This window comes from Taudactylus pleione, unplaced genomic scaffold, assembly GCF_031769625.1.
Source record: "Taudactylus pleione unplaced genomic scaffold, aTauple2 ptg000093l, whole genome shotgun sequence".
NCBI lineage: Eukaryota > Metazoa > Chordata > Amphibia > Anura > Myobatrachidae > Taudactylus > Taudactylus pleione.
The window spans coordinates 4,578,552-4,603,273 of NW_028284495.1; the positions used below are offsets into that span (position 1 = coordinate 4,578,552).

General features: G+C 40.7%; 1 protein-coding gene across 1 annotated transcript in view; it reads left to right on the top strand.

Annotated features, from left to right (window-relative positions):
* OPRK1 (opioid receptor kappa 1) overlaps positions 1 to 24,722 on the top strand; it is a 112,784-nt gene that overhangs the window by 38,527 nt on the left and 49,535 nt on the right. The gene's annotated exons all lie outside the window — the stretch shown is intronic.

Here is a 24,722-nt window from a genome sequence, read left to right on the forward strand (position 1 = left end):
TGCAAGGCCACAGCCCTTTGCCGCATCCCCATACAGCTGTCACTGGATGTCTGACAGGACACAGCCCCCTGCCACACAAGCTCACAATTGTCACTGACTGCCTGCCCGCCAGGACACAACCCCTTCTAACTTCACAGTTCATCTGTCAGGACACAGAACCCTCCCCCTTAGTTTAATACTCTTGAGAAGTTTATAATTGTAGGTATTTGTCATTAACTCTATAGCACTGCATGGGACTGGCTTTAATGTTTGCCCAATATCCAATGGAATATTCCAAACAGGGCCGGCAACAGAAATCTCGGGGCCCGGTACACTGATGTCTCTGGGGGCCCCATCTTCTCACCACCACCCCCGATCCCAGACATCCCTTCCCTGCATGTGTGATATGTGATGCATGATACTGTTAACTGAAAGATAAGCCAGCCTTTAAATAAAGTAAAACTACACTATGACTTACTACACCGTCCCTTTGTCACGGACGATGCAGGCTGTAGTTCTTGTCTGCTGTCAATTGCAAGGTCTTCTTGATGACAGTGCTGTGGATGCCTCAGGGGTAGAGGGGATGGTATCTGCAGCCAGCCATTCTTAGTTGTCAGCCCCACATCACCTTTCTCAAATCAGCCTCTCGTCACCATCAGCTCAGAAGCCCCCCATGACCTTTCTCCATCCCCAGCCCCCATCTTCAGTCCCCAGGCCCTATGACCTTCTGCCTTCAGCCCCCATCACCTTCCGCCTGCCCCCATCACCTTCCTCTGCGTCCAGCCCATCATCTTCTGCCACCAGCCCCCATCACTCCTTCATCTTCCCCTGTCCTCTTCACTTTCCTCCATCCCGAGGCACCATCACCTTCCTCTGCATCCTGCACCTGTCACCTTCTGCTTCCAGCCCCTATCACCTTCATCTGCCCCCAGCCTCCTTCATCTCCTCTGTCCACTTCACCATCCTCTGCTTCCAGCCCCTGCCATCTTCTGCCCCAGCCCCCATCATGTTCCTCTGACTCCAGCCTCCTTCGCTTTTCTCTGTGTCCAGCTCGTCACCTTCTGCTCCAGCCCTTGTCACCTTCCTCTGTTCCATTCACCTTCTGCCAACTTTAGTCCCATCCCTAATGGCAACCTCAACTCCAGTCCTTACTACTGCAGTGGCACAGCCTTCACTACCACAGCGGCACAGCCTAAACTACTGCAGCGGTGCTGCCAACACTACCGCAGCAGCTTAGACTGCCTGACGGCCGGCCGGGAGGCTATACAATTCCCCTTGGCCAGGGAACATGTGTGCTGACGTGACCTATGATGTCACGTCGCCGCATCACAGAGTTAAAGGTCATGCCTGGTCCGGGTCGCAGCTGAGCTACCTGTAAGAGCCCAGTGCTGACCGGGCCAGGCTCCAGGAGAGCTGGGGCTGGGCGGCGGCTATGGGTCCTGGCGGCCGCAGCTGAAACAGTAAGTCAGCTGTCCACAGCCCTGTTTTGTGCCCGTCTGGACCTTGGGGTTCCTCTGGACCTCGGGGTCTGGTGCGGGTGTCTCCTTAGTCCCTCCCTGTCACCGGGCCTGATTCCAACTGAGTGTCCCAATACCCAGGGTCACCAGAAGCTAACTTGGGCCCTCCTAGTTCCCCCAGAACTCCTCTTTATGCAGCTGCCAATGTGTGCAACTGTCAGACAATGAGTAACCAAGCTGTGGAGGGCGAGTGTGTTGTAATAAACCTCACATCAAATTAATAGTATTCATATTAACCCCCCCACTTGCAAAAACCAGTGATAAAATAACATTAACTACAGTACCACACACAAACCAATGCTCACATAACATTAAACACATACAAACTTTAATCCCCATACACAAATCCGCACAAGACTTTAATTCAAAACACCAGTCCCCACATAGAATTGTCACTCTCTTATACAGTACCAGTTCTCACATAGGGGCATATTTATCAATTACTATTTGCAGAATATATCCATTTTGGGGGATATCTGCAAATAGTAAGTAAAGAAAATGTCCCGTAGCCTCAACCGTCACTTACACCTGTCTGCTCCTCATGTCACCCCCCATCATTGGTCCCCACATAATATATATCTATTCCGTACATCAGTCTTTAAGTAACATTAATACCACCACAGTATATCAGTAACCCACCATCCATATCTGTAGAAAGCTGTGAGAGAGTCATCTGCTTTTCTACAGACAGTAATGTAGAAGTGAAGCTTCCATAAGCATCGGGAAGGAAAAGGATAAAGGAGGGATGTGATATTGACATAGAGGGAATGAAGTAGAGGTATATTACTCACTATACTTTCCTAGGTTGATAAAAAAATAGAAAATAGTTCATAGGCAGAGGGACTGGCCTAGGGTACATATGGCCACACTTGCTCCTGGCTTAAACTTTCCCTGTATCAAGGAAAACTCCAGACATAAGTATAAAAAAAGAACAAGACATAAAGAAATGTTACACAGTGATAATGTTATATAATAATTAATCAAACAGTACCACTCTTTTACACTCTTACTTGTGAAAATATTTGTGTTAAAGATGATATACAGTATATAAAAGTGCCACTAATACCTTTAACAAATATAAACTTTATTTTGCTTTAAAAAAGGGCAAAAAATGTCTAGAGTCATAAGGTTCAAATGTGTCCTTAATACATCATTGTGTCCATTAATAGCAAGCAAGGCCTCATTCAAAAAAATATTGTGGCAATTATCTATTTGTTTTTTATTTTAAATAGATGACTTGACCAAACCGTTTGGGGCTGGCAAAGTTTCACCTATAAAATATATAAATATATCACCAAATAAGTCCTCAGGCGCTAGATGATATGGTACTGGTCTGTTCATTTTCTGATTTCTTCCTTTGGATATATGTTGTTTTACCCAAAATTAAAAAACTACATTAACCTCACATAGGGTGGTATTGTAACAACTTTTTAAAACAGAATAAAATAATTTTTGCTTCCTACCAGATGATGTTGTCTACATATGTGGTAGACAAATATCATTTGTATCTCCCAGCTGTAGTGATTTGTCCCTTTGTTGCAGATTATCACTCCATATATAAATGGAAGAGAAATTCCATATGGTATAGGTCAATTTTTTAATTCAACATATATAAAAAATATTAAAAATACAATACAATTGAGTAACATATAACAAGGACTGGTTGGTCTCTCACCAGATCTTGATGTCCACTTAAGATCAAAGTAGACAAAAAAGACATAAGTGGTAGGGCCCTCTATAACATTATTATTATTATTATTATTATTATTATTATTATTATTATTCATAATAATAATAATAATAATACTACATTGTAAGCTCCCATACATAGGCCCTCTATAATAATAATAATAATAATAATAATAATAATAGTAATAATTAATTGTAAGCTCTCATACGTAGGCCCTTTATAACATTGGTTTCAGTTTTGAATTTCCATGTAAATGTATGTACAACTTTTAAAATGTCAGTTTATAAATTCTTATTAGTATTAGTAATATTAATATGAAGCTGTGCTTACCTTATCAACCTTAATTATCTCAATGTGATATCTGTGCTCAGCTCATTCACCCTCTTGCCCTTATAAAACTGTTCATCCACAGTTAACATGTATACTTATTGTACAAGGCTATGTAAATGTTAGAAATTTATAAATATTATTTTATGATGATAATAATATGAGATTGTGCTAATCTTATCCACTGTCTTCATGTCAAAAAGTAATCAAAATCATCTTATCGACTCCTACTCTGATGACCCTATCCACCACCAGTTTGTTTTTAATTTCCATACTAATCTTAATTAGCCTTTTCACCCTGACACCCATCACCGGCCTTTTTCAGTCTTCCACAGCATACTGTATGCTGATATTATGTTATAGCTATTTTAAATAGTGGTGTTTCTTTTAAAATTTAACCTTATCGTATTATATAACTTGTTTATTTTCTAGGCTTTCATTTTGTAAGTGAAAATTGAACAGCTACTATCTAAATTTTTATTATAACATAATAAATAAAAACTATTTTAACATACCTTAAAAATGGAGAAATGAACAAAGAAATAGGGTAACATACTGTCTGATTTTTTTACCCATATAAAACATGAGCATAGGAGCTTGGCATGTAAACTGATTTTGTGTCCGTATTCTTTGTTATATCACTATACTGTGCTTTTTTATCTCATGTAGAGAATCAAGCTTTGACTATTCATCCCAATTTAATTACCATCTCATGCATGTTTTTAATGCTCCATTGGGACCACTTACTAACTATGTAATGAATGTTTCATGGCTAAGCAAAATAATCATCCCTCTAGTTCTAATCAATTTTCATCCCATTCTGTACTTGATGTGAATAAATTATGATGTAGGATAAATAATATCAAATTATCGATTCGAAGCAATCGTAAAGCCTCAAGTAGGTTGGAAGTGAGAATTGATTTTGATGTTATATTAAGATAAGCATACACAGCAAAATAAAATTATGTAAACAGAATCATTAAGTAAATTAAAGTTGTTGTTTTTTATACATAATATGGCCGTTGAGTTGGTCAAAAAATAAGTATAAGTTACAACTGGTAAGCCTACAGTATGCTTTTGTTTTGCAATAAACATATGAAATAGATTTATATCCCATTTGCAGCCATGATTTATTTTATGTGTAACGAATGCAATTGTTATTAGGCATTAATAAACTACATAACCTCTATAACACAGCAGAAGTAACTTCCACTTTGCATAAAAACAAAAATGTGCTTTATACACACAAGAGCATAACATATGTCTGAGCAATGAAGAAACAGCAAACAGCATCAGTGGACCATTAAACAACCAATCACAATTTTGGCGCTAGTGCTGTTGATCGTCAGTACAATCACCTGCAATTTGCACCTGCCCCTGCAATTAATACATCTCTCTCAGGCGTATATGCCTCTTTTTCCCAGTCCTGATGCGGTTTCCCCAGTGTACCCTGGTTTCCTCCCACTATCCAAAAACATAATGGCAGGTTAATTGGATTCTGACAAAAAATAATTTTGGTAGAGAATATGGATTGTACGTTCCACCGGAGCAGGGACTGATGTGAAAGTGCTGCAGAATATACATGTGCAAGATAAATTACTGTTAAAGATAAATGTTCTCTCTTTGAAATGTCTCCTTACCTTACTCACTGTCACCTGCTGAAATCAGCTATTATTAAAAAAACTGTACTTAATGTATGGCAGATACATTTTCTTTGAAACCACTTGTTTATGATAATAATGTAAATACAGTTATAGGTTAACGACTTAATTGACTTCAAAATTGCCTGGCTGGATCACAAATTCAGTATAAATTGTATTAATTCATTATAAGGTTATAAGCATATGGTAAGCTGCTAATGATAATGTATGTTTGCAAAGTCACCGTCAAATCTTTATAAACTAATCTTGTGTCATTATGTGGTCATTTGATTACTTAGAAAAATGTACAAACCCCCTACCCAAGTGCAAACAAATAAATAATATTAGCCATGTTGATTAAAATGTTCCCTCTAAATAAGCTAGCCTGTAGCATTGTGAATAGTTTTGCCAATGATAGGAGTCATACATATACAATTTTTATGTGCATTTAGTCGTGAAATGGACTAATGAAGTAAGCCCATAAAAAGCAATTAACATCTAAATGAATGAAAATAAATAAAGCCTTCAAGCAGAAGTGTTTGTTGAAGGCTATCAAGGCCTATTACTTGTGACATAAACAGGATGTCTACTATCCGCAATACACAGACACTCTAGCTATTCCAGAGCGACAGCATACAGACACAACTACAGTAGATACAGAATTATGTAAAATAAAATATATAACAGTTGTTAATCACAATACTTGACATGTAAGGCTATGGGGGAAATTTATTAAGTGGCGGGATTGTGTTCATTTAGAATCAGTCGATATTTGCTGCAAATTCATGGTAGGTCCTATTTCAAAATCATATCAGTTACTAAAAATCGTATTGACTTTCTAAATAGAACCTGCCGTTGATCCCTGATGGTTTCTAAACCCTAACCTGCCATGGACATGCCATAATATCGCTGTGGTTTACAAGCCTGCACACACTTCTAAGAGTGTTAAAATACAATTAAAAAATATATATTTTTTCAAAACTGTGTGATGAACCCTCTATTTCATAACCAGCCCTATGTTACTTTTCCTATTTTTGTAGTATGGGTTACCCCTTTTTTTCCCCAATTAATACTAGGCTAAAACAGCCAGGGCTAGTGAACCTACAGTAGGTTGACAAGCAGCATGGGGCCACCATGTCACATTGTCAATCAGCCCTAGACTGCTCAGGCCAGAGCTAGAATCCCATGGGAAGTACAGATCCCCAAGAAATGCGTTCCCCCATTTGCAACTAGTAGAAATTTTCTTTTACCTTTTTAGCACAATCTAGAAAAAAAAATGTCCACATTTGAAAATTTTGTAATGAACCAGTCCATGCATTACAGCTGCCTCTGGTTGTATGTTCCTGTGTGATCTCCCTCAAGAGCCATGCGCACACCAGATTAGACAAATTTTAGCATGTTGCACTCAGATAGATGCATTTTTTATAGCTGCACCCATGTAGGTGCTCTACATGATGCATAAGCAAGTAATTCACATACATGTGGGGTTCTTTTTTTTGTACTTAAACTACTGGTCAGTGGCGTAACTATAAATTTTGCTTCCCATGCCAAAAAGGTTTCAGGTGCCCCCCCACCAAATATCAAACACACCCAAAGACGACGTTTAAGGTGTGTGGTTACATGATACAGCAATGTGCCTTACACATTATGACACACTAAGCAATGCCACTTATAACACAGTGTGCCACACCGGAATGCCCCTTACAACACATTATGCCACACCAGAATGCCCCTTACAACACATTATGCCACACAGCAATGCCCCTTACACATGCCACACAATAATGCCACGTATAACACATAATGACATGCAGTAAAGCCCTTATAACAAATTTATGCCATGCTGTAATGCCCCTATTTCACATTATGCCACACTGTAATGCCACATACAACACATTATGCCACACAGTAATGCCACATCCAACACATTATGCCACAAAGTAATGCCCCTTACACATTATGCCACACAGTAATGCCCCTAATAGCACATTGTGCACACAGTAATGCCAAATACACATTATGCCAAACAGTAATCCCCATTACATCCCACCCTGACAGATCTACTTCACCAACCCTCCTCTCTGCTCCTGCCAGTCTGTCACCTCAGCTCAAGACAGGTTGCACAGTTTTTATGTCCGTGTAGAACCAGATTATTGGGAACATAGTTTATAACCTGTAAAATGTGTGTATCAAGTTAGTGCCCCTTATACAGTGCCCCCTGTAGTTGTGCCCCAAAATGCAATGTCCCCTATACTAGTGCCCCTTATGCAATGCCCCCTGTAATAGCGCCCCTTATGCAATGTCCCCTGTAGTAGTGCCCATTATGCAGGGCCCCCAGTAGTTGTGCCCATTAAAGTAGTGCCCCCTGTAGTTGTGCCCCAAATGCAATGCCCCCATACTAGTGCCCCTTATGCAATGCCCCCTGTAATAGTGCCCCTTATGTAATGCCCCCTGTAGTAGTGCCCATTATGCAGGGACCCCTGTAATTGTGCCCATTAGTAGTACCCCCTGTAGTTGTGCCCATATGCAGTACACCTTGTAGTTGTGCCCCTTCTAGTAGTGCCCCCTGTAGTTGTGCCCCTTCTAGTAGTGCCCCCTGTAGTTGTGCCCATTTTAGTAGTGCCCCCTGTAGTTGTGCCCAGTAGTTGCCCTCAGTAGTGAGCCCCCTGTAGTTGCACCCAGTAGTTGCCCCTTGTAGTTGTCCCTTGTAGTGAGCCCCCAGTAGTGAGCCCTCTGTAGTTGCACCTAGTTGATCCCAATAGTGAGCCCCCTGTAGCTGCCCCCAGTAGTGAGCCCCCAGTAGTTTCCCCCAGTAGTACACCCCCTGTAGTTGCCCCCAGTAGTTAGCCCCCTGTAGTTGCTCCCCCCCCAAGTGCACACAAACACATACAAAAAAAAAAAAAAAAAAAAAAAACACTTACCTTTATCCCCGCTCCAGTGCTGCTGCCGTCATGACATCACTCCCATAGTGCCCTGTGGGACCTGGAAGATGGAGGGAGCTCCATCCTCCGGCTGCCGCCGGGGGTTTGAATAGGAACCGGGCGCCCGCTGGTAAAACACTCAGCGGGCGCCCGGCAGATGGAGGGTGCAGGGGTGTAGCCGCACCTCCTGCACCCTCCATAGTTACGGGAGTTCCGCCACCGAGTGGCGTAACTACTGCCCCCGTCGCCCCCAAGCTACCCGGGGCACCTCCAAGCCACCGCGGGGGCAGTAGTTACGCCACTGCTACTGGTTGGTGTTTAGACAACTGAGGCTGAATCAGTCTATATATTTGAATACCCTGAGCAGTGGTATAGTCTGTAGGTATACTGAAGGGAGTGCCGATAGCATGATGGTTACAGTCTATAGGAAATGCTGGTCTCAGGACTTGAGTACAGGGGAAGCAGACCACAGGTGAAATAGGAACAAAGGGGGCGATTCAGACCCAGACGCAAAGCAGCACACTTTCACAGCCATCAGGGGCAGGGTATGCAAATTCCGCGATAGCACGGCAAGGTTTAAGGATGCCCTCTATGTCTTAGAGAGTGACGGTATAGTGAAAAGACGCCCACTTTTCTTTCTTAGCACACGTCATCTCCATGAAGTGTTAATCAGAACCATCGAGAACCATCGGAGCTGCTCGCAGCCCTTGAGGTCGACCCTACCTCACCGCAAGCACTGTGATCACTGCAGGCTGCAATACAACCAAGTGACGTGTACAATGACGCTTCCATGCTAATTATGCACACCCATAAAACGCCGTTTTGACGCCCAGACACACCTGTGTTTGCCGCACCACTCCCCTGTTCACAAGCACATTCCCCTGTTACCACCCATAAATGGCACTGTCACTCAAAGTAGCGCCCGGTCTGTGTACAATGAGCACACAATTCCCGAGCGCAGTGAGTGACTCACGCATGTGCATATTGATGTATACGCATGTGCAGATGAGCGACAATCGCCCACAGCGTACTTGTAGAATTTGTGATAGACTGCAGCAGGTGCAGATACTGACTGCTGCACATGAATGGAAGCAGGTGTCAAGTGATGCTGAACCTGCATGTCGTAGGACACCCATTGGAATAGGTGTGATGTGCAGCAACAGTACTGATGGCAGATAACTGGAATGTTAGCTGAATGCTAGTAGACCGAATCAGTTGCAGAATGTACTTGGCACTGACTGGGGACTGAGACAGATGCACTTGGCAATACAGCTGTTTGGAGCCTAAGGCCCTCATTCAGAGCCGTACGCTCTGAGCAGAGCGCACGCTCTGAATGAGGGCCGGGCTCCATTTTCATGGAGCGTCCTCCTGGACGCTCGTATAGCTGTGGGTCACCACCCACAGGCTATACGAGCGTGCATTGTGATGGCCGCGATGGTCGTGACCATCGCGACCATCGAAATTGCGAGCCGGAGCCTGCGGTTGAGGTTTTCAACCGCAAGCTCCGGAGTGATCTTGGCTCTATCAGAGCCAAAATCACTCCCACTGACATCACTAGTGATGTCAGTGGGCCGGCTTTTGACGGGAGGCGTTCCCGTGGGAACGCCCCCGTCAGGGAGGCACGCCCCCGGCACGCCCACCAAAGGGGGCGTGCTGTCAATCAACATTGACAGCACGCCCCCTTTGATCGGACACAACGAGCGAAGGACTTTCCTTCGCTCGTCGCGTCTGGCGCATGCGCACGACGGAGCTCCCTCCGTCGTGCGCATGCTCAGTCCATAACATCGACCCACTTGCGAGCGGACAGCCGCTCGTGAGTGGGTCTGACTCAGGCCCTAAGTCAGATGCAGAATGCATTTGGTAATGTAGACAACTGAAGCCTAAGTCAGATGCAGAATGTATTTGATGATGCAGGTAACTTGAGACTGAGTAAAATGCAGAATGCATTTGATAATGCAAGCAACTGGAGACTCTCAGATGCAAAATGCACTTGGCATTGCAGTATCTGAAATGGAAGCAGGAAGCAACCAAAGCCAGGAACTAGGATATTGATCTCGAGGAGAGAGAGCTGTTTTGGCAATGAGAATAGCATCATACAAAGTTTAAGTAGGGAGCTCCTTGCACTTATTGGCTGGGTAGATCATGTGAGCATGACTGCAGGATCCAGGTTGGTAGATGCAGTTATGTGAGTAAAATCCAAATTGGTGGCACCCATGCTACACAACTGCAGGAACTGCCTGGATAGAATGCTAGGTCTAGGTGCAGATGGGCAAGTCCAGCCCTCATGAATGCCAGCTGCAGTCAGGGGGGGCATGGATGGCCATGAGATGCCACAGTCAGACCCTGTAATGGGGACTTGGACCTGATCCTCTGATCCAATGACCAGCTACCCAGGGGTATTTAAGTCTGACTCCAGGAACAGGAAACTGCTGTTCAACTTCGCTGTTCCAGTGATTGTTTTGCTCTCCAGTGTCTTCCATGCTATATGCCCAGTGTGTTGTTTCAGCCCTCATGCTGACCTCTCCAGTGTCACTTCTTTAGCTCCCATGCTAATTATCAGTGTGTTACTTCTGCTTTCTCACAGATCCCCAGTGTCTCATGTAATAGTTCTTGTATTATCTATTAGTGTGCTGCTCAGCTCCCAAGCTGACTGTGTTACATGTGCTAAGCTTCAAGCTAATTACTAAATCAGCTGTCAACCTGCATTCCTGTGATTACTTCTCCTCCATTTCTCAGTGCATCTCCTGTGTTCAAGAATTCAGTTAATCTCCTGTGTTCAAGTTATCAGTTTAACTCCTTTGTTCAAGTTTTCAGTTCAACTCCTGTGTTCAAGTATTCAGTTCAACTCTTGTGTTCAAGTTTTCAGTTCAACTCCTGTGTTCAAGTTTTCAGTTCAACTCCAGTGTTCAAGTTTTCAGTTCAACTGCTGTGTTCAAGTATTCAGTTAATCTCCAGTATTAAAGTGTCATTCCTTAGTTTCCTCGTCTCTACCAGGTACTTGGCCAGGGGGGGCACGACCTGCTCACTCTGTGTGGCGAAACCCACATCCAAATTGGAGGGGTCACTGGTGATGACCAAGTGGGTTAGACTCCATGCCTCTGGCTAGGTCTTGCCAATACCTGGGTTTTACCTTTATTAGGGGAACTAGGGCTGTCATTTCCCTAGCCATTCGAACCCCCTGGATCACCGTCCTCCACAGAGGAACTCTTGCATCAGATCATGACACATGGTTGGGAAAGAGAAGGGCATCCTTTTTCTAAAGTACAGATAAGTGTACATCTCCTTAGACATATATACCCTATTATGACCCATTCTAGATCTAGTCATTGATCAATAAGGGACATTGTACTGACCTTTATTTTGACTCCTGTCTTTCAAGATTTTTAAGATATCTCCCTCTGGACATGAAGGTCCAGTTCTGGTATCATCTGCTGTACATTTCAAATGCACATGAAGAATAACTGTGCTTGGTATAGGAATTTCAGACCAATTATCTGGTATCTGGTTGCATTCAGTGATTGTTGGAAAAGGTCATGTCTTTCTGCCTATAGACTGGACATAATAGCTAGTGGCACACCTCCCCGTAGTTGCAAAACTCCCTGCACAAGTATTTAAGAAGTAAGAAGAGCTGGGGGCCTTTGATACTAAAGTTCACAAAAAAGATTGATCTGGCTAGAGACTTGTTACTTTGATCATCTAGGATTGTATAAAGTTTGACAACTTTTTCTAGCTGGCCTTTTGGGTAGACTCTGACAAAACAGATTTTGACTTACTGCTTATGGCTTCTCTGCAGACTTTGGTACATTTTGAAGTGATTTCTGGTGGGACTAGAGTAGTGTTTCTTTTCTCTCCACTGTGCATCCCGCCATGCTTGATGCCACCACGACTGTGTAGTAAAGTCCATTGGGAAGGCCCAGAGTATAGAGCTGTTTTGTGATCTGTGCTGTCACACTTTGTGCAATTAGCACTAACCTTACCGTCCTTGGTCAAGTGGGTGGTTGAAGAGCAGCACTTGTAGTAGATGCCATTTTGCCTTAAGAAAGCTTTGCAGTTCTCCAGGGACATCTCTCTGAAGGCTCTGGACTTTCAGTAAGGATTCTGAAAGATACACATGAGTCTTGTGACCTGCAGCAGATATTTTGCATGGGTTTGGTAGCATAGGAATTGCCCCTGGCAGGTTAAAGACAAAACTAGGAACGTTCTTGATCTTAGCTTGCTAGTCTACAAAGTCCACAAATCAGAGACTGGAGAAAATTACATCTTGTTCCGCTGTTTATACTTGGAACCTGCAGATTGTGAGGTAACTTTTACACTATAGCATTAAAGCCTCTGACTGTCTCAAGGAAAGCAAGTCCCAGTAAATCTCTTTCAGACTTGGCTATTTGAAGTTCCATTACTAAGTTACATAGGGCCTGATTCAGAGATGTACTCAAACCCAATGGTTTGCATACATCTCTAATATTTTTAGGTTTGCGCATGCGCAAGACCCGTTCTGCACATGTGCAGAATGGGTCCTGTGATGTCACTTGCCGATCTCCCAAGCTGCAGCATGATTGACATGCTCTTTCAATTGGGAGGTGGAGCGGGGTTGTAGCTGTCCAGCATTATGGAAACAAGGGCATGTCACCAGTGACATCACAAGGGGGGTACAGGCCACATCCCGGGTGTCACCCACTGAGAGGTGGTACCAAAGTGCCAACTCTTCTGTGATAGGAGCCGGGGGCTGCACTGTAGCATTACATGCAACACTCAGCTCCTGACACAGTGAGGGAGCCTGCACTGCATATACCATAGAATTGTCCCCAGGGACAGTCTGCATTTCTGGGACCCCAGGAGTGACTAATAAGGGGGTTCAGTCCCTGAGGCCATGCCCCCTGCACTCAAGACCACACCCCTTTTTGCCAATGTGCGGCAACACAGAATGCATTACAACCCTTCCAGCTCCGGATGTCACCATGGGAAGGGATGCCACTGCATGTCACCCCTATTTTCCATCAGTGGATGCTGATTTCCTGGCTAAACAAGGAACTGGCCAAGCTGAGTACATCACAGTTTACACAGCCAGGCCAATGGAGCAACCATCGCAACCAGTGATCCAAGTCAGCATCTATGGACGCTGCACAAGGATCACAGATGCACAAAGGAGGTATCTGTATTTGCATTTGAGTTGGATGATACTGCACAGCTGCTTCCTTGTGTCTGTGCAATACCGTCCATCTCTAAATCAGGCACTAAGTTCTCTAAGTCTCTGATAGTCTTTGTTAGGTAATCTAGGGAAATCATCAATTCTTTTGAATAGTGCACTTTCTATTATCTCTGGTGAACCCTAATCCTCCTCAAGTCTATCCCAGATCATTTTAAGGCCAGACTCTGGGTTGTTTATATTGATCACTCTGATCCTCTTAGCATGATTAGCAGACTCATTTCCAAGCGATGTGTATCTCTTCACTAAATGAAAGGTCTAACACTCTGGGCCTGATTCAGAGATGGATGGATTTGTAGAGCCGCACACAAGCAAATCCTTCCATCTCAGATGCAATTCTGAGGTCAGTGTCAGATACCTCCTTGCTACATTTGCAATCCCAGCACTGTGACCAATGTAGCAGGCTGGGATCACCATTACAACCATCATGACCGATGGTTGCTTCTTTGGTTAGGCTGCGGGAGCTGAAGCCTCCTGCAGCTTGAACTGGTGCTGGTCACATAAGAGGCCAGGAATCTCTGCATCTGCTGACGCAGACCCTGACCTCATCCCTCTTGGAAAATGGGGATGACATGCCCCTATTTCTGGGAATGGTGACCAGCTACGGGAATGTAGCTCTATCCTAACCATAGAATGATATGAAATGCTCGGCACAATGTATCAAAGTGTTATAAATTAAGATAAAATCTATTCTGAAATGTGTCCAGTAGGGTGCAGAGTAGAATGTAAATTCCTTATCCAAAGGTTATGGAAGGCACCAGACATCATTAACATGTATATAGTCAATACCAATATTATATTGTCTATAGGGGCCCTGTGCTGATGACTGTCTATCCATAAAAAGAGAAGCAATAATACTAAAATCACCCCCCAGCACCAAGGGAGTGTCAACAAAAGGGTAAAGTAACTCAGCTAGTGAGATATAGAGAGATTTATCGTCCATAGCAGGAGCATAGTTGTAACATGAAATTTAGTGAGCTCCTTCAATGTCAACATGAAGCAGTAAATATCTGCCATTCACATTGGATATTCCAACCTGATATGAATGGCCCTTACATGTAAGAATAGCAACTCCTCTGGATTTAGAGTTATATGATGAAAAGGAAAGAACATGTTGTTTCAACAAGCTTTAGATATTTATGGTTTATAAGATGGATTTCTTACAAAAATGTAATATCAGCATGCTTCATATTTATATAAGTGATAGACAGGAGCCCCAAACAGGGTAGTAACAATGTATGTTTTATATCCAGTTATATGCAGAGCTCAATGGCAACACCTCAGCTCTGTTCAGCATGCAAGCCACGCCCCCCAAACAGAGCATGTTAGTTGCTGATATATAACAGAGAGAGCATCCATGTACCGCAATATGATCATTTTAGGGACTTACAGTATGTACAATGCAGACAGATTTATATATATATATATATATATATATATATACACAACATATTTATATATATGAAAGTCATGTGGGAAGGAGCATCATAGCATGTGTGCAGACCTCGTTGGACCTCTGCATCCAAATGGTCAAGGGCGAGTGGGGTAGGATAAGAGGGGCCCTCCATCTCTTTTTCACCATCTAGCATTGTGCCTAATGTGCTTTGTGTACCTGTTTGTTTGCTTTTTTAATCAAATGTGATATTACATTCCTTGGTTGAAAAACCTATTATAGTTATAGACTGTTACTTTTACAAATTGTCAGAATATACAGAAAAGAAAGAATGTCTTCTTTCAGGCGCACAAACTAAAATTAAAACATAACTTTTATTTCCTCTACAGTGAATATATATTATACAAAAGTAAACAGCAAAATATTTAAAAGAAACAAGAATGTTTCAAGACTATAGACAAACATATATAGTGTAGACTGGACAATGAAAAGAATGTCAATAAAAAGTTACGTACCGCTGTGCGATTGGAATATCAATAAAGAGATATGCTGTAATAGACTGTGAGAGACTGCAACTGAGACTCTAAAGTTGTAACATTATTATCATTTGTCAAACTCCCAATTCTTGAATGTATCAGATTGGATGCCTAAATGTAACTAACTGTGTTGGCTATAGCCGAAGTGTTCTACAAGAAATATTAGTACTATTTATAGTGGTGTCAGAAACCAATCCACTGCAAGGTCTATAATATGGATTGTCACCATGTCAAAATGTGTAGTAGGTGGTTTAGTACTACCAGGCAGTTGTATTCCTGCTTGATTGGAATAATATTATCAACCCACTAAGCCGCTGGATGTCTGGTGTGTCTAATATATATCTCTATATCTATACATGAATTGTGTAGATTACACCACTATGAGTTTCATATATTGTATATTGTGGGTTTCTACAAATGAAACTCACATAAATGGACACACTTGTGCACTGTCCCTATCATATGGGTCAGTGCTGTTGAAATGCTGGGCGGCTTCACGTTTTGAGTACTATTAACACCAAGCTGTCTTCGTGTCTTAATGCTCTCAACACCTATTTAAATCACAGCAAGCCGTGTGCTGGAATTGCACTATACGATAGATAGCATCGGTGTGTTAATAAATGTAAGTATGCTGCCAGTATTATCTCACAAAATAAGCCTATAGGTATATCCTGACACTGCACGCTGATATTATAGAGCACATAGTTTTAAATTACACACTTTAATTGAGTGTTGTAGTGGATTACTCAGGATTAGTTATGTATACATGGATCTTAGTGAGACGCTGTCCCTGTGTCAGTATATTGGCATTGTGAGTACACTGTGAGGCTGTACGTGTAAAGTATTGATAACATACGTCCGTGCTCCTATATATCTTTTCACAGTAGTTTACAAGGTAGGCATCACATATTAAATTATTGGTCTATTACGTTGAAAAAAACATTAGGTCACACAGTGGGACCTGCCGCCAACACGCGTTTCGCTGAAACTACTTTTATCAAGGCCAACCAGATTGCCCTATTTGATGTCTTAAAATACGTTGGTATACCCAATCAAAGTTCATGATTTTAGTCACATGTTTATCTTAATAGGGTTCATTATGCTCCTACTTGTCAATCTAAGTTCCATTCGTAGAGATACTATAGATGCAGGGAATTTTAAAATACACCAATCAAAGGTATTCCCCGCAAGATGTATAATATATAATATTAACTGAATAATGGACACTGATTAATAAGGTAAATAACAATTAATAAACTAAGGGTATATATTCATGCTTCTCTGTAAAAATATCAGAATACATACCTATATATTCATGAATTATATACAAGAAATATATTATATAGTATGTATAAAATATACTGACAAACTAAATAAACAAATCCTAAATATATTGTCATATATGTACTTGAATAATTATAAACATTATTATATATCCAATATATGTAATATATAATATGAATTTAAATTCACGTATTTAGGTGGTTCACAGGTCAATATTACCTGTTTTAGATGTACATTTACTAAGATAGCACATTTGTAAGAGTAGCACCTTAGATTCACACAGGACCAAATTTATTAGTATTATACTTTTTTGCTTTAATTCGGCAATTACATATGATTAATTTAGTTTTTAGGCACGTTTTCATTATTATTTTTTCTATTTTGAACACTACACTATATTAGTACTTAATTCTTTTTGTCCATTCTTCATCATTTCTTTATATTATATATATTTTTTGCAATCTTACTTATGCAATAGTTTGATATTTAAGGCACATAACATGGTATCAATTATTATATTTTATTTTATTTAATTAGTTATGAATTGAATATTTTGATATTAATCATGGGTATAGGTCACATATATTAAATTATTTAATACATTTTAAGTATATAAAATGATGTTTATAATTATTCAACTACATATATGACAATATATTTAGGATTTGTTTATTTAGTTTGTCAGTATATTTTATACATACTATATAATATAATTCTTGTATATAATATGATTATATATGTATGTATTCTGATATTTTCACAGAGGAGAAGCATGAATTAATACCCTTAGTTTATTAATCGTTATTTACCTTATTAATCAGGGTCTAATATTCTGTTAATATTATATATTATACATCTTGCGGGGAATACCTTTGATTGGTGTATTTTAAAATTCCCTGCACCTATAGTATCTCTACGAACGGAACTTAGATTGACAAGCAGGAGGATAATGAATGCAAGGTAGAAAAAACTATCAAGTAAATCTATTGCAGGCGCTGCGGAGGGTAGTCTTTCTGAAGCAGCTGTATAAAAAAGAGGCTAGTCAACCTCAAGGGGAATATATACAAATAATGATAACAGGAGCATAATGAACCCTATTAAGATCAACATGTGACTAAAATCATGAACTTTGATTGGATATACCAATGTATTTTAAGATGTCAAACAGGGCAATCTGGTTATCCTTGATAAAGCTAATTTTCAGTGAAACATGCATTGGCAGCTGGTCCCGCTGTGTGACCTAATGTTTTTTTCAACGTAATAGACCAATAATTTAATATGTGATGCCTACCTTGTAAACTACTGTGAAAAGATATATAGGAGCACGGACGTATGTTATCAACACTTTACACGTGCAGCCGCACAGTGTACTCACAATGCCAATATATTGACACAGGGACAGCGTCTCACTAAGATCCATGTATACATAACTAATCCTGAGTAATCCACTACAACACTCAACTAAAGTGTGTAATTTAAAACTATGTGCTCTATAATATCAGCAGTGTCAGGATATACCTATAGGCTTATTTTGTGAGATAATACTGGCAGCATACTTACATTTAGTAACACACCGATGCTATCTATCGTATGGTGCAATTCCAGAACACGGCTTGCTGTGAGGTGTTAAGTGCATTAAGACATGAAGACAGCTTGGTGTTAATAGTACTCAAAACTTGAAGCCGCCCAGTATTTCAACAGCACTGACCCATATGATAGGGACAGTGCACAAGTGTGTCCGTTTATGTGAGTTTCATTTGTAGGAACCCACAATATACAATATATGAAACCCATAGTGGTGTAATCTACACAATTCATGTATAGATATAGAGATATATATTAGACACACCAGACATCCAGCGGCTTAGTGGGTTGATAATATTATTCCAATCAAGCAGGAATACAACTGCCTGGTAGTACTAAACCACCTACTACACATTTTGACATGGTGACAATCCATATTATAGACCTTGCAGTGGATTGGTTTCTGACACCACTATAAATAGTACTAATATTTCTTGTAGAACACTTCGGCTATAGCCAACATAGTTACATTTAGGCATCCAATCTGATACATTCAAGAATTGGGAGTTTGACAAATGATAATAATGTTACAACTTTTGAGAAACATATAGAGTCTCAGTTGCAGTCTCTCACAGTCTATTACAGCATATCTCTTGATATTCCAATCACACAGTGATACATATCTTTTTATTGACACTCTTATTATTGTCCAGTCTACACTATATATGTTTGTTTATAGTCTTGAAACATTCTTGTTTCTTTTAAAGATTTCACTGTTTACTTTTGTATAATATATATTCACTGTAGAATAAATAAAAGCTATGTTTTAATTTTAGTTCTTTCTTTTCTATATATTCTGATATGCCTCTTATTGTCAACAGGCTGCACCCCCAACAGTAATAAAACATTATTACTGAAATTCATTAGTGATTTGGAGTATATGGGGTTCATTTTATAATATTTTGTGCACTACAATCAGTAACTAGTGCAGTAATCCTCCCCTTTTTTTTTCTTGTGAACTTTTAGAAATTGACATGGAAAATAATGTGTACAATAATGATGTACTGTAAGTAAGTTTTAAGCCACTTAGAGCCACTAGAGTAGAGTTCACCATGCCAACAGAGCTATTCACATTATCCCATTATATACTGTATAACAGCTAATACTTGCATCAGTCTACTCTAAAAGGTAGCAGCAAGAATGAAAATAATAAATTGTAAACAATATAATTTGACAAGATGAGCAATTTAGCTGCTGACATTCCATTTGGTTAATTTGTCAAAATTAGGTAAATCAGTTGATCCACAAAACCATACAAGATCCATCTAAATGACATCCATTTCTAGTTAGTCATAGCCTTTATCTGGTTTTGAAATGAAAATTAAAATCAGCATAGTAATGTTATATGGCAGTAGTTCCAGTATATTCAGGAATATGGATCTAGTGTGTTAGGGTTTTGGTAATGAACATATACAGATAATGATAACAGCGCTGGATGTTTTAAACATATTATAAGAGACAAGTGGAACGGATTGTGGTAAGGTGTAAAAAAGAACAATTTATTAAAACACAGCTGATATTAAAATCATGCAAATTAATTCATAGATAAATACTGAGATAAGTTCTAATTTTATCTCTATTGCAGTAGAATAATGACAACACAGATATAGCGCTGTAATAAAGAACATCAGGGCAAAGTTCTCCTAGTTCAGCAAACACCTTTTCCTATTTGTAGCCTCAATACCGTGGCAAGAAATGTTATTGCAACACTTGGATGTAGTAGAAGAAAACACAGTCTCACATAATTACCACTTGAGTCCAACCAAGAGGGTTAATAGCAGACGCAATCCTGCAAGATGGTAGTCCCTTAAAAGGATGAGCTTTGTGGATGAGCTTTCTGTGTTCAAGCTGAGAGTTGGTTCACTACAATTGAAGCATGATTAGCCAGGAAGATTGAAGGAGGCTTGGTCCAGGTGTATAAAGGTTATATGGAGAAATCCCAGTGTAGATGAGATTTTCAATACAGAAATGGTCCTGACATGTCTCTTTGTGTGTCCCACAGCTTTACCATCACCTGTCTAGAAATCCCCAATCCCCAATTAATGAGTCTTCTTGTGTGACAAATTTGAAGTCCAGGTGGTATCTTTAAAGGGCAATCCAGTTTCCAGGTGGGGTTTTTAAAGGGTTATCCAGTTGTAAATCTCAAATTGTTGCCCATTTAAAGCTACAGTTGTGATAATATATCATAGTAACAACAAGGAAAAACATGCATTTAAACCAATAAAGGAACAGTTTTTTTTTAATGTGTTGACAGCAGACATTGATATATCACTGGTACCAGGAGAATGTAAGGAACTATGGTCCAGGCAGGAGTGGAACTACAGGGTTGCAGAGTAAACTCTATGACTCGAGGCCTACCTACCCAGTTCACTGTGAAAACCACAATAATTTTTTTAGTGAAGTTATCTCCTACTAATAGATTGCATGTGCAGGGAAAAGAGGGGGCAGCAAAGTGAGCTCCCCATGACTCTGCCCAGTCACACCTGTAATGAAGGTGAGGGTGGAGGTAGCTTCTTAGAAGATAAAGCCCCATCCAACTACCTCCATCTCCCTCTCAACCTCCCTTACATCATGCATGCACCTTTAACAAATGAATGCAGCAAATAAGGAAACTGAAGAAGCTAATTGTTCATCAAGTTCCTCTCTGTGCAGGACAAATTGTGAAAATCTAACTATTCTGATGGAATCAGGATAGTTGAGAGGTAATGTTTTGCTATTTAACTGACAATGTTTACAAAACTGAAACTGTATATAAATTGTATCAATCAAAATAAAGAAGAGACTATATAAGATTATAAAGAAGATATAAATCAAATTGGTAATTATTAAATTATGTCAATATAGAGATAGGAGAAATCACTTGGCATCCTTAAAAAAAATCACACATATTGCAAGTAAGACAAAACAAATATTCTACTTTTATGCATGAGCAGTACAATACTAGTGACATACAATACAGAGAACATCCTTGTGACAATATAAGGAGCATCCTAAATACCAACATACAATACAGGGAGCTTCCTAGTGAGCACCATACAATACAAAGAGCATCCCTGTGGTTGATAAACAATATGGAGAGCATCTTAGAGATGCATACACAATAGAGAAAGCATCCTAGTTACCACTGTACAAAAAAGTGAGCATTTTAGTTACCTACATATAATACAGAGGGGAGGCAATCGGGAAGCCGACTGCCTAAACACCGGCAGCCGGCTTCCCGACTGTCTTATCCCGGCAAGGGTGAAATGCCGGGCGTCTAGATGTAGATGCGCCGCGAGCAGACAGCCGCGGGGGGGAGGGTTAGATTTAGGGCTCCCGGGGGGGACTTAGGGTTAGGCACCCCCCTGGAAGGGTTAGGGTTAGGCTAGGGGGAGGGAGGGTTAGGGTTAGGCACCCCCGGGGGGGACTCAGGGTTAGGCACCCCCCCGGGGGACTTAGGTTTAGGCAGCGGGGAAGGGGGTGGTTAGGGTTAGGCACTTAGAGGGGGGATTAGGGTTAGGCACTTGGGGGGGAAGTTAGGGTTAGGCACCCCTAAGGAGGGTTAGGGGGGTTAGATTAGTACATACTTACCTATCCACGATCGGGATTTCCAGCGCTTTCGGGCTTCCGCTGCTTTGCACTCTGCTCCTGTCAGGCTGCCGCTGACGGGATTCGAACCGTATTTCATACCAATTCCATACAGAGAGCATTCCAAGTACCGCAATACAATAGAGATCACTGTAGAGACTTATGACTTTCTTCTTATTCTTCCATCCTTCTCCTCCTTTGTTCTCTACCTTCTACTCCTTTCTCCTCCTCCATCATTAGCTTCCTCTTTACCCCCCTTTATCCTGCTATGTCATCATCTTTGACCTTTTTCTTCTTCCTCTTATCTTGATCTTTCTCCTCCATCATCTCCTCTTTTCTCCTCTATACTCATTTTTCATCTGTCCTTCCTACTCTTTTCTCATTTGTAATCCTTCCTGTGATGCTCCTCTTTCATTCTCCTCCTGCCTCATCTCTCCTCCTTCCTCTATAACCTTCTCCTTGATCATCCCTCATCCTTCCCAATTTTACAGTGCAGCTAGGGCGGTACATGCACTGTACTTACCCAGGACAGTAAATATGTTGAGCTCCCCCAATTAAGGCATGAGTCAGGAGTGTGTTCTTTACTCCACTTGTTGGAACTCAGCACAGGTTACTGAGTGTTGATGGCATGTAGTCATAAGGTAGACATTCAAAATGTAGACACCACAATGGCAACAGTTATTATGTCAACATCTAAAATGTCAAAATATGAGTTCCCTACATTCTCAGCATGTTGACATTAGGGTTATGCTGCCAGATGGGAGGGTTAGGGTTAGGTAACATTAATGGGGAAAGGGGGGGAGAGGGTTAGGGTTGGTTTGCAGATGGGAGGTGTTAGGATTGGGCACTAGGGAGAGGGTTAGGGGTAGGGATTAGGGTTATATAAGGGCAGAATACTCACCAGAACTACCACTCCATCAGATGTTTGTGCCGAAACATGCTTCACATGTTACTGCCAGGACCCAGAAGCCATCTGGAGAAATGTCACCACAAGGAGCAGGTAAGTCACCACTAGACCACCAGGGACTCCAACATTGGGATCTTATTTGGACATTTTCTGGAATGGCACCACTCACTTCATTCCAGTATTATGTTTCATTTATTCAGGCATACCATTGCAGCAATTCCTGCTTGCTCATTGGGACGTGGCATTCTAATACAAGTCTGATAAATACCAACAAGCTGGATAATATTCTGGATTACTTAAAGTAATTGAGACCAGTGACTGCGTTTTTCAAGTAATGTCGATTGTCCTTTGGAACTGAGACTTTTTAAGAGTCATCTATGCTTATTCTAGCACTTTATATATTTATTATATTTTTTTAGCATTTTTTTGCATTAATTTATCATTTCATCTATTTTCATGTTTTCTATCACCTTCATTCGGAACTGAATACCAAGCATCTGGATGATCTGTTTATATATCATATATTGCATGTTTTTAATCCTTTTTATGAAATTGCAGCAATAAATAGCCATTTCCTATACAACCAAACCGCTTAGAGTCATCTAATTATATGTCCATTATATAAATTGCTATTTTTATTGTATTGTGTGTTAGGAGATTCGTCGTATTATGATCCTACATCTATATTATTTGATCCATTGTGTGAGTTCAACATCTACCTTACTAATTCAGTTCAATATAATGTATGGTTACTAGTTTAATAGCACCGTTCATTCATCTACTGTGTAGACCACCAGGGACTGTTTGATGATATTCTATCTTGTTGACATTTTAGCAGTGTCCTGGGGAAGGGCCATCTACCAGGATCTGACACAATGGATCAAGCTTGGCTTAATATTGGTCAGGGCTGACCTCAATCATATGGCCAATGGGTCTGATTCAGTAGATGGATGCAATACCGATGTTTGCATAGTTAAGAAATAATTTTCTACTGCGCTTGAGCAAAGAGACCTGAAGACCCAAGTGCTAGTGTCGATGGTGAGCATAATGTAAGCCGATGATAGAATGTTTGGAACCCCTGGCAGAGTTGCACTGCCCATGGGCTTTGAAAGTGGATGTCTCTGGACTTGCATTGTCCAGCGCATCTAGTACACAAGAGAATGGCTGGATCTTGCATTTGCATATTATCACTGTTGCAACTCCGCAAAAAGTCATGATCTGAGGACATTAGCCTCAACCTCTGAATCAGGCCCTATGTCTGTTCGAATGTCAGGAATCAATATATCAGCCAATGACTAATAGTTGATGTGCTTGTGTCCAGTCTACAAATCCAGGGAACAAAAAGATTCTCTTTGGAAACATAAAGCAATGTTGTCTCTTATGTCTCTGTCAGTAGCACATCATGTCCACAAATCCCCAGAGGGAGACTCATCACTAGCAGCAGAGAGAGAGAGAGATTTGCACAGGGAGACTTGTCAGTAGCAGATCTACTATTAAATTAAGCGGAACAACTGTTTCATATAACAAGCTTTCTCTATTCATCTCTTTTTTAAGCCCTCAGCATGAAAAAAAGAAAACAGGAACATATTTTCCGACATCTCCCATTGGAAATATTGTTTGACAAAGTAAATTATCCCTAACAGCATCAATATAATTTTAAAGTATTCAATTCACAAATGCTCACTATACAGCTGTTGTCTTTGAATTAAATTTAAGTATTTCATTGTGACACATACAAATGGAAATTTATTCTGAAACAGAATTAATTACAGTAAGTCCAAGTCAGTTGGCTTTACTACAGCTCGACAGGGCTAACATATATTGTATTTGTTCTTGTAAAACTTGTAGGTTTAATGTAACCAATGTTGCATTTTTTGGCTAATTATAGTGCTGAACATAAATTTGCTAAGACAGTACCACATCTTACTGATTTTACAGGGTGGTTGTAGATGTCTCAGCTGAAGTTACTATTTTCCAGCAGTTTCTTTATGTCAGATCAGTGCAGCAGTTTTCCATTGTAATAGGATGGTCTCTAAATGTACTGACTGTAACTCTTAGACTAACCGCCCTATTTAACAAATTGAGAAAAGCCCTATCTCCTCATCTATCAATTGCTAATTGCCAGTGACAGTCCCTGCAGACATTCTCCAGGTTTCTCTGCTGAAAGCTTCCAC